This window comes from Branchiostoma belcheri, unplaced genomic scaffold (assembly GCF_001625305.1).
Source record: "Branchiostoma belcheri isolate BF01 breed outbred unplaced genomic scaffold, Haploidv18h27 scaffold13, whole genome shotgun sequence".
NCBI classification, from domain to species: Eukaryota; Metazoa; Chordata; class Leptocardii; order Amphioxiformes; family Branchiostomatidae; genus Branchiostoma; species Branchiostoma belcheri.
In genome coordinates this window covers 3,943,875-3,956,001 of record NW_017802713.1, presented here as the reverse complement: position 1 = coordinate 3,956,001, position 12,127 = coordinate 3,943,875, and positions in this window count along the sequence as shown.

Here is a 12,127-nt window from a genome sequence, read left to right as displayed (position 1 = left end):
AATTGGTATTTCAATATATTACATTTCCTAGCTGCCCGTTTCTGTCACAGAAACCAGGTCAGGAAAACATTTAGCCTCCCAACATATGAAGAGATACAGATTATGTTCAGATTATGCCATTTATTTATCTTCAGAATAAACAACGTTGGGGCCACTTGCTATGAATTCGAAACCAGAACCTGTGCCCTGTATGTATCCAGAATGTTCTTTCTGAAAACTTTATGGGTAATCATCCTCCTGAGGCAGGGTCAGCGGCGCTGTATTCCTTATACCTTACAAGGTACATGTATATAGAATACCGCGCCGCCGACCCTGCCTCGGGAGGATGTGGGTAAAAGGACTGAATGTGTATTTGCCTAAGAAGTTTTCTTTTAATAATGAGATTGAAAATTGACCAGCAGCACCATATCATATAAGTTAGGCAAGGCCGTTTTGCACACAAAGTGGTGGTTCCGGCATGATGAGAATTCTCTGGAATGTTATGTGCAATTTTTGGGCCCCATTTCCACTACATGAAGTAATCCGGATCAAGCCGACAGTGGGAACACTCCCGATCCGGTTCGATTCAGCTTGATCTGACTATTCAATGATTCACCTCGCGAGGTATATATTGCCTATGATTCAAAGCATCTTAAACTTTCGTATTAATTATTTCTGTCAGCAATGCATACAGTATGATCCCCAGGGGATGTCTTTGCATGTTGAAGACATGGAGTTTCGAGGCTCCAGCATACCTTTGCAATGGCTGATCAGATAAATAAAATTGTTATCTAATTAAGGGTTAATGACCTGCCCCGAGGTGAATATGGTGTGATAAAGCCATGTCAGTTGCTATAACCACCGAATACAGCCACCAAGTGCACGTATATGTATAAATATACACATTTGTGTATGTATACGTATGATTGTAGGTACACTATCATGAAAGTTCATCTGTGTTGGTACGTAGTTAAATGTTTAAACTTAAAGTTAAAACTTTTGATCCAACACAAAGAAATCATTTCACCTAGAGCTTTCCACCAGCCACTCTGGTCTTCCTCAGCAGACTGACCCAGTCAGGCTTGTCACGTGGCTTCTTTGCAGTGTGACGTCAACACTGGGTCAAAGGTATGGTAGACAATGTCGGCCTCTGTCCCGGTTCAATGAAGGTTGATGGGCCCTGGTGTATATGGCTTCCGTTACCCCAGTCAAGAAATAGTCTTGTTCAGTGTCCAAAATCCTTACAGTGTCAAGTGAAACAGTGTCCGGGTGACTCTATATGAACGTGTTGTAATTGTAGGTACACGTAATACTATGTGTTTTTATATACATCTGTATATACCTATATGTTGATGTTAACTTCTTACCGTATACTTGTACGTATACATATACGTATGTTAACGTATATGTATAACGTATATGTAATATACAGGGGATTCCACTTATTACCTTCGCCAAGAAGGTTATGTTTTTGGTAGCGTTTGTCTGTGTGTTTGTTTGTGTGTGTGTGGTTTAGCAAGATAACTCGAGAAGCAGTGAATGGATTGGAATGAAACTTGGTAGGTGGGTAGGTCTTCATGAGACCTAGAAATGATTAGATTTTGGGCCCCCCTGGCGGCTTTCCTAGGTACTGCAGCAGAACTTCCGGTTTTGATATCTCGTGATCTGGACATGCTAGGGTCACGAATTTTGGTTGGTAGATAGCTCTTGGGGTAGGGAAAAAGTGACATGAGTTTGGGTCCCCTAGCGGCTTGTTCTGGAACTGCAGGAGCATTTGTTGAAAAAATTTCGAAGGATGATAAATCAAGAACCGGTTGACGGATTGTCGTGATTTTTGGTGTGTAGGTAGTTGAAGTGATGCTTGACATAATCAGATGACAATTATGCAAATCAAGAGCTAATTTGCATAATTAATGAGGAAATTCTATAAATCTGCATTGTTCGATAATAGAACTATGAAACACTTGTGACATCTACTTGAGAATGAGATAAAACATCTGAGGATATATATTATGTAAATGAGGACCTAATTTGCATAATTAATGACAAATTTTTATAATTTTATAGTTGTAACTGTTGGGAATTTCATACTTGCCACAGTTGGAAGGTAAGTGAAGCTGAACATCAATAAACATAATTTATTCAAATCATGACCTTATTTGTAAAATTTATGAAGAAGTGCTATAATAGCCTTTTTGTTAAAATAAGGCTGTTATTGGGTGGAGATTGAATATGATCAACTGATATAATCCATGCAAATGAGGCTCTTATTTACAAAAGCGATGATTAAATTGTATAATTCGTCAACCGCAAGGGTTAACATCACTTGGCGAAGGTATGAGATCGCCGAACTCTTGTTTGTATTTCTCATAATTGTATATTTCGGGTAATTGTATAGAATTCTAAAACACCAAACCATTCACACCATTGTAAAAACAATGCATAATTGTATAGCGCATTATCGTATATTCCGGCGTATCGTATAGAATTTGGTCAGACTAGATCTTATAATGACACAGGTCTACACATTAAATGTTAGCAAGGATGGCATAAATGGACAGTTAAGTGCCTGTATAAAGACACTGGACCACCAAAAAAATAAAAAAATGAGTGTTTAGGGCCACAAAGAATGACGTTTTCTTAAAACTTTAGCGCGTCTGCCGGCGCTCGAGCGGTACCGGTGGTAGTCGGCACTACATAGTATGCCCCGCCCCGAACGCGGGCGGTGCCGGTGTGACGGAGATCTCGTACCCCCTGATTTTGCACCCCCTCGGGGCGAGATCACTAGCAATCTCGAACCCCCCGGGGCGAAATCGCTAGCGATCTCGCACCCCCCAAGCTAGTGTTTTCGCACCCCCCAAACTAGTGTTTTCGCACCCCCCGGTGATCTCACACCCCCCCGCCAAACATTTTGAAAATTGTTCTGTCTGCCCGGTATATAGTTGAAACTGCATTTTAGTGTGATAAAATCATACTTTAATGTTGTAATCGAGAGTTTTACAAGTTTCCCTGGACTAATGTGACGTATTTCAGCACAGCGCAATAATGGTGACTGTGCCCAATGATTGGTTGCAATAGTGTCCCTTAGTTCCAAGAAGAATGTGTGATTAATTCAACGTTATGTCATTCTTCATTATTGATTTTTTAAAAATCATTTTTAAGACATGACCAATATTTCTCTACATTGCTCACTAAGTTACACCTACATGTAGACATAGTAAAAGTGGCCTATGGGGGGGAGGCAAAAGTTCAAGATCTCTGTCACACCGGCGGTCGGCGGTACCGCAAAAGGGCCTATGATTGTCAAGGACCCGGCCTGAATTTTGTTCTTAAAAGTTTTGCCGAGTACCTGCGTGTTCCCATAACGTTAAATTATTCCCTGGATGGAATTAAATCACTTTATTTCCGCTTGAGAATTATTTTACGCCTTGTGAATGAACCGCCGCTGACCCGAACGCAGTGTCTGACGGGATAGCGTTACCAACGCCGCGCGGCTCCATGTTGTGAAATTTTGTTCTTCTCAGTGTACCTAAGACGCGCTTTCTTTCTCTCAGCAAAGATCTCATTTTAATATTATAATGACATTGAAATGAGCAAGGTGCGAGTAGAAAATCGTAAATATGCAGTAGGTATGGTGATAATTGCTGTAGCTTCACCACCCACTACCCCTCCTGTTATTTTGCATTTGTATTGAGCTGACTTCACACCCTCTTTGTATTTTCAGTGTTCTATGAAAGAAGACTTCATAGCTTGAAACATGCTTGAAAAGAAAGTAAAAATGAAAAACATTTTCTTAAATACAGCATGTATCCACCAGATCTAACTCAAGTCTATATAACAGGGTCTTACAAAATTGGCGATGAAGCCCCGAATTTAACTGTGTGAGGTTATGACCTCCTTGATTTCAGCCATGTTCAGACAATCTTTGTCCTCCATTTTAGTACCAATACATAGTGTATTCCGAATTCCAGGAGATTATATTACGGACTAATCAAGGAGGTAAATTTGTACTAGCGTTAAACGCATTGTGTGAACCATAGAGGTAGAATTATAACCTACTCGTGTGAACGAAGACCCATAGCACCGCTATATAGGTCCAAAGATATAGCAAGGAGGTTATAATCTCATAGTCCTTGGTTATTTAGCCAGTGTGCGTCGCTCAATGTCCAACTGACAAGGGCTGACAAGGCCTGTGCATTATATAATATATTTAGCCTCTACCAGGCTTCGGAAGGTAGCAGGAAAGAGTAAGAAATTGGACGATAATATGCACCCGGGCGCGGCAAAATGTACTTTCTAGCAGACCAACTCCCTCGGCATATTATCTCTCTATTTGGCCAATTTCTAATATTTCCAGCCACCTCCCAAAGACTGGTAAAGGCTACTGTGAGAGACTACGATGGCCATAGTTTACAAATAGGATTCAAAATGACCATTTTATGTGCTAAATGTTCTTTAGTGGCCCCTATTATTATTAAAGAAAAACTAGTACTACCACTATGTAGCAAATCAAAGCTACCATTATGTAACATTTCACGTCAAAAAGATTAAAAGTTAAAGCACGTGCACGTACATGTGCTCAAAATGAACATTCTGAAAACGGAGGGATGACAAGAAACTACATGAACTGTATAATGGTATAATTAGCAAGGAAGTTTAGGGAAATACAGGATATGGTCATAGGTGCATGTTTGGAGCCAGACAAGTCTATTAGAAATTTTCTTCAGATAAATTATAACACATCTAGCTATCTTCTGCCCAACAGGCAGAGCTGTTGTTCAGGTTCATAGCTGCTATGTATAAAACTACATTTCAAACCCAGAACTTTCAATTCGAGGAGTAAGAAACAAATGTTTAAAAACAAAGACTTTTGTGGTAAAGTGGAATTTGAATGGATACATGCTGCCGTCTGCCCTCTATGCATAATTAAAGATAATTGCCTGTAATTGCCTTGAGTGGAGGTGCGAAAACAATTAATTTCATTCACAGTCATGAGCCTTGATAAAGATTGACAGGTTAAGGAAGGAAATCAACCAGAATTTAGAGTTTTAAACTTGAAAGCCAGAGACCAAACTCTTCCCATTGGGTTACAAAGTTGAAATCGGGTGCAAACAATGCGTAAGAAGTCGGTTTCTATGAATCGGTTTTCAGAAAAACTACTTTATCACCGTATATCTAGCTATTGGTAGATAAAGTCATACCTACCCCCTAGATTTCTACCAAAATGGACTATATTTCTAAATATTTTCAAATCTAAGCTATATTCTTCTTTTCTGGAAACCGATTCCTATAAAATGCATATCTCTCCACATTCTCTGAAAGTTTTGTATTACAATTCTGAGCGGAAGGGTTTGGTCTAGGCCGATTTTATACAGTCACAATGATCTAATATTATTATTATTTATGGAACAATTATGCAGATTTTCGAAGGAAGAAGTAGTTATTTAGAATCAGTGGTATTTCATCTAAGTTACTTCCAAATTTGAAGTTGATTGGTCGCGCCAAACTTGAGATACATGCGATTTTACAGGTAGCTCTGTATCACCCCCATTTTAGTCCAAAGCGCGTCTTAGGTACACGGAGTTGTTTTGAGACGTCCGCCGACTTCAGAAATTTCTTTAGTTTGTCGATCTTTTATGCCAAGGAGTTGTGACCTATCAAGCGACAGGGCTACTTGTTCGATTTTTTATCGTTACGGTACTGATTCAGAACGTTACAAACAGTTTCTGAAGGATTTTTGCCGGTCGATGTACTCCTTGTTTAAGCTTCGGCGTAACTGGAACACATTTTTTCGACACCTGGAAGACATTTTTGGGCACCTGAAAGACATTTTTCGGCACCTGGAAGACATTTTTTCGCTACCTGGAAGACATTTTTTCGCTACCTGGAAGACATTTTATCGACACCTGGAAGACATTATTTCGATACCTGGAAGACATTTTTTCGGCACCTGGAAGACATTTTTCGGAACATGGAAGACATTTTTTCGGGCACCTGGAACACATTTTTTCGAAGACATTTTGCGGGCACCTGGAGGACATTTTTTCGACACCTGGAAGACATTTTTCGGCACCTGGAAGACATTTTTTTGGCACCTGGAAGACATTTTTTTGGCACCTGGAAGACATTTTTCGGGCACCTGGAAGACATTTTTTCGGCACCTGTAAGACATTTTTTATGGCACCTGTAAGACATTTTTTCGACACCTGGAAGACATTTTTTCGACACCTGTAAGACATTTTTTTGGCACCTGGAAGACATTTTTTCGACACCTGTAAGACATTTTTTTGGCACCTGGAAGACATTTTTTCGACACCTGGAAGACATTTTTTCGGCACCTGGAAGACATTTAGCGGGCACCTGGAAGACATTTTTCGGGCACCTGGAAGATATTTTTTCGACACCTGGAAGACATTTTTTCGACACCTGTAAGACATTTTTTTTGGCACCTGTAAGACATTTTTTCGGCACCTGGAAGACATTTTTTCGGCACCTGAAAGACATTTTTTCGACAGCTGGAAGACATTTTTTCGTCACCTGAAAGATATTTTTTTGGCACCTGGAAGACATTTTTCGGGCACCTGGAAGACATTTTTTCAACACCTGTAAGACATTTTTTCGACACCTGGAAGACATTTTGCGGGCACCTGGAAGACATTTTTTTCGACACCTGGAAGACATTTTTCGGCACCTGGAAGACTTTTTTTTGGCACCTGGAAGACATTTTTCGTTTACCTGGAAGACATTTTTCGGGCACCTGGAAGACATTTTTGTGACACCTGGAAGACATTTTTTGGGCACCTGGAAGACATTTTTTCAACACCTGTAAGACATTTTGCGGGCACCTGGAAGGCATTTTTTGACACCTGGTAGACATTTTTTCGGCACCTGGAAGACATTTTTTTGGCACCTGGAAGACATTTTTTGGCACCTGTAACACATTTTTTCGACACCTGGAAGACATTTTTTGACACCTGGAAGACATTTTTTCGTCACCTGGAAGACATTTTTTCGTCACCTGGAAGACATTTTTTCGGCACCTGTAAGACATTTTTTCGGCACCTGGACGACGTTTTTTCGGCGAACTGGAAGACATTTTTTCGGCACGTGAAAGACATTTTTTCGGCACCTGGAAGACATTTTTTCGGCACCTGGAAGACATTTTTTGGGCACCTGGAAGACATTTAGCGGGCACCTGGAAGACATTTTTTCGACACCTGGAAGACATTTTTTTGGCACCTGGAAGACATTTTTTGGGCACCTGGAAGACATTTTTTCGGCACCTGTAACACATTTTTTCGACACCTGGAAGACATTTTTTCGGCACCTGGAAGACATTTTTTGGGCACCTGGAAGACATTTAGCGGGCACCTGGAAGACATTTTAAGTCACACAACTTCTTCTTCTCGGGTCACCTGAGTTACCGAATTGCAAGGGATTAGGAAGCGTGCCTCAGTGGGCGATGTTTTCCCAAAGCTTCACGGAGTTGGAAGACAGCACAATTTGGAATGTAGAAACATAAATCTCCCAACTAATTGCAAGGGATCGGGAAGCGTGCCTCAGTTGTAGGGAAAAAAAGGTTGCATATTGATTTCAGAGGCACCCAAGAAAAAGAGAAGGAAAACATGTAACGTCAGTTCCCTGGTTATATGATTTCAAACTAAAGTAACTTTTAGCATGTTGGTAAACATGGTCCGAAAGCTATTACATATAAGTTCTGGTAGTAAAACAATGTTTATATTTGCTAGCAATACCCTCGTTTTCTTTGATATAAAAAAATCTATAATATTAATAGCATTTACTTGTCATTACCTCTGCGCAGGGCCGCCATCTTTAAGATGGATGCGGTGGCGAATTCTTGACAAAAAAGGTGATTTTCGACCTATTTTGCCCAGATTTACAAAATATAGGGTACTATACATATGAGGGGAACATATCTACCCACGTAATATTTGACTTCCGTGATGTTTAACCTGAAAGTGCGTGGTAGTGTGTGGAAATGCGTGGCAAAGTGTCTTTAAGCCATTCCCACTGTTTGTTACGTAGCCTGCATGATACAAAGCTCATAACCCTATATGGTGCGATAATGATACATTGTCACTCACTCAAGGCCGCATGCTTCCGAGAGAAGTTATCCATCGATCAAAAATCTTTATTGTAAAGTCACAAATATGAATTCGTACATCGAGTTTATCATGTAATGTTCATGTTGAGTGGAGCCGGCGAACACGAGCTGCTTGGATTTCTTGTTGTTGTTGTTGGCTGCAAGATCTTTACTACGTGTATAATTTTATCGGCTGTAACGTTGAAGATCAATTTTTAACAACTCTCGTTGTATTTGAAAGATTAAAAAAAGACAGTTCGGATTTTTAATATTTGTACTGTAACACACAATCACTTCTTACATTGTATAATAAACAACATAAGTTTTACTTTGTGTTTTGTTTGAAGTTAGAACATTTTTTATTGCAGTATTGTGGGTCAGAGTACCCCCCTCCCTCCCCCCAATGAGCTGCTGCAAATAGGGGTGTTATTTTCATTTCGTTTTATCATTATTTCCCCCGACTTCTTCCCTGATTTTGTTTCAACCTTGTTAGTCTAAGAGTACTTGTGACCTTGACCAAAAACCAGTGTAGGCATGGCACCGCACATACATCATTAGAGCCTAAAGTCATGCAAGATGAAGTCTTCTCCTTTGCCAATGAGTGCTGGAAGTCAACACTCGAGAGAAGGAATACCCAGACCCCGGCATTCCTACAAGTTGGCTACTTTGAACTGCAAGTCTACAAACAACTTCATCGCAATGAAATGACAAGCTTATGATTCATCATTTGAATTCAAGAACAACATTTTGCCCAATGCATATAGTTCAGCTGAGGAGGAAATAGTTACACGAATTATGGGAACCATGACCTTATTTACAGCTTATGCCATTAGAAACGTTATTAATTATGCCATTAGAAACGTTATTAAAAACGACTAGACGAGTGGATAATTGTAGTCCCTTTCAAGCAAGGGCAATCCGGGAACTGTTGTTATATCCCGTCACGCTCCAGTCATAACTGTTTGTCTGATGTTGATGCAAACGACTTTTAGTTTTACACAAAATTAAGAAACAAAGCGGAGGCTATTCCTCCACACTAAATTTATTGGGGGAGACATTAATGCCCAAATTGCAAAGGTTTTTTCCATTCACAAGGTGTCAAATTGTAATCATTATGGTTGATTCTCTTAAATGCCTTTATTGAACAAAAGCCTGTGGTGGGTAACATTTAGCCTGGTAACCAGGCCATGAGCTCAGTGCTAATCTCTACGGAACTGGTAGCGTTTTGGGCTGCCAAACCAGGCCCCAACTAGCTTTTTGCAGATGGTTGCATCCCCAAACCAATCAAAGGTTTGGTACCTAGGCTAGGAAACATCATGTTTTAAAAACCATACCACAAACAAGAATTCTGAGATTTCATACCTCCATGAAATATATGAGTTTTTGTAAATGCTTTTTGTCTCATTGACTATGGAAATAAGGTCGTAATTAGCACAATCTAGTTCAATTTATCAAATTACAATATTTCTAATGTAAAATTCCTCTCCTTTGTCATACTTTATTTCAACACGTCCTCATTAATTATGCAAATAAACTCTACATTAACATAATATAGGCATAGTGATGTTAACCTTTAAGTAACTTACACATGTCACAAGGTATAAAATTCCCATCATTCACCAATAAGAAGTGACAGAATTTTCTCATTAATTTAGGTCATCATTTGCATAATTGGTATCTTTTGATGTTCCATCTGCCATAAATTACATACATTACACGTATGAAAGTATTATATAAAACATTGTAATTATAGAATTTTCTCATTAATTATGCAAATTAAGCCTCCCAGAGAGTCTCCATTGTCTCCATTACAATTGCAAACGCTGCTAAAACTGTGTAAAAACTCAGCCTCAGATCCCCTTAAAACATGCAGCCTTCAACTTTCAAGAAATTTTTCTGGAAAGCAGTTACAACAGATATCGTCTTGCAGCACAGATATGCAGAATGACTCAGTTTTGTCACGTTTTCAAAACCTACCTCTGAGCAAAATTACACATCTTTTGTAAATATTGCACACAAAACTGGCAAGGAATTACTACCACCCAAACCTCATGGAGATCGAGATTCTCGAGATGATGAATTAGCTTTTTATTAGTAAAAAGCAAGAAAAGTGACACTAAGAGCTTCAACTTGAAATGTGCAAATAACACAGGTTAACTGAACCTACATGTATGATTGCTGTGAAGATAAACTTGTATCAATGAGATCCTATAAGTACATGTATGTTCGAACACCCAGCCTCACCACTTAACATGAAGAAAAAGCTTGGAGTCTTGTAGAGACCCTTGCAGCCGAGGGAAGAAATAAAAAACCTTGCCTTCATACTCATCATAGGAGAGGATTGCCTTAAAACCTGGGAGAATGATTTTAAACCTTCTTAACATAAAAAGTAAATATTGACCCAGTGCTGGGTATTGATAATGCGCCAATACATATTTAGTATTTGTCACTGAGATCAAGAGTGGCGAGTTTTTTCACAATGAGGAAGCCATGACACAACCATGCAATGGACCTATACCATTATTACGTCACAGTTTGTTTACCTGTTCTAAAGAACATTCTAGAACGGTCAGTTAAAGAATAAAGATCATTTCAAAGTTTTCAAAGTAAGGTATGTCTGATTTTTGCTGCGTCTAGTTGTGTTGACACAGCATTACATGCCGCATGGGTGACTTAGTTGTGACATCAGACGAAAGTAGTACTGTTACAGTATTAAAAGCCTACGTAATATATTAGGCTAACGCTACACAAACACACACCGCGCGACGCACCCCTGTACAATATAAACGTCGATTGACTGGCATTCATTGCGGTAAACAAACTGTGATGTAATAATGGTATAGGTCCATTTTAAAACGAGAAAGGCCTCCAGGCTTGGACGGCCTACAATCAGATTTTTGGAAGTTGCCTAGTATGACCAAAATCCTTTGCACTTCCTGTAATTTGACCTACATGTAGAAAGGATATCACTCAAAGGAATGGGGCATATCTGGCATTATTCCAATCCCTAAGGAAGGAAATATGTGATACCCAGATAATAACAGGGGTATTTCCTTGTTTCAAATTGCATCTAAGATCTACAACCATCGTATTCTTTACAGAATTCGCCGTCTTATCGACCAAGACGTATTGTTACCTACAAACCAAAACGGCTTCCGTCAAGGTCTATCAACCACATCCCACATGTCTCAACTACTAGTACACATTATGGTCTTCTATACCTGACGGAGATGGATTTACCCTCCATCACCAAGGGAGCCAATGGCACCCAGCCAAACAATCCCAGACCTAGATTTTGCCGATGATATCAGTGCTTTACTGGAAGATTTTGCACAAAACAGGGTCCACATGCCCAGGGCATGTAAAAGACTTTGTAACTATTCAGGTCAAGTGTGAAGTATAGCAGGTACGGTATTTGGAGCAATATTACTCATCATTTTGCCATTATAATATTTAATTCAATAATGCCCTTTTGTCTCAAAGTCAAAATTCATTGCAAGTCTCAAACCACATGCACCTTATTTTGATAGATAAAGCATGCAGCATTATATATATAAACTAAAATAATTTCCTTACTGGTGGTATAAATGCATATAAAAATGTCATGTAACCAGGCCCTTGATATTATTAAGTTAACTTTTAAATGTTAAGTTAAATGTTGTATGTAAATAATGTTGTAATTTTGATGTAGTTTATTTGTACTATAATTGTATTTTAACTCCAGGAAGATTAGCTACATACTTGATTTTGTACCAATTTCTTGTGTGTCGCTAATGGAGTTTAATAAAGCACATTATCAGGGAGTGTATCACAGTGCATGACTCAGTTATGTCATGTGACATGAACATTAACTTGTCGGAGAGTCGCATGATAGGCACGGCCACCTTACAAGCCAACCTATCTAGACCAACTGACTGTGTGGACAAAAAACTGACAAATGAAACTACACCCTAAGAAGTGCAAAGTTATGCAATGTGACTTTCTCAAAAGTCCATTGTCCCATGACCTAAGTTCTCAATAGCCGGCGAACCACTGGAGGAGGTA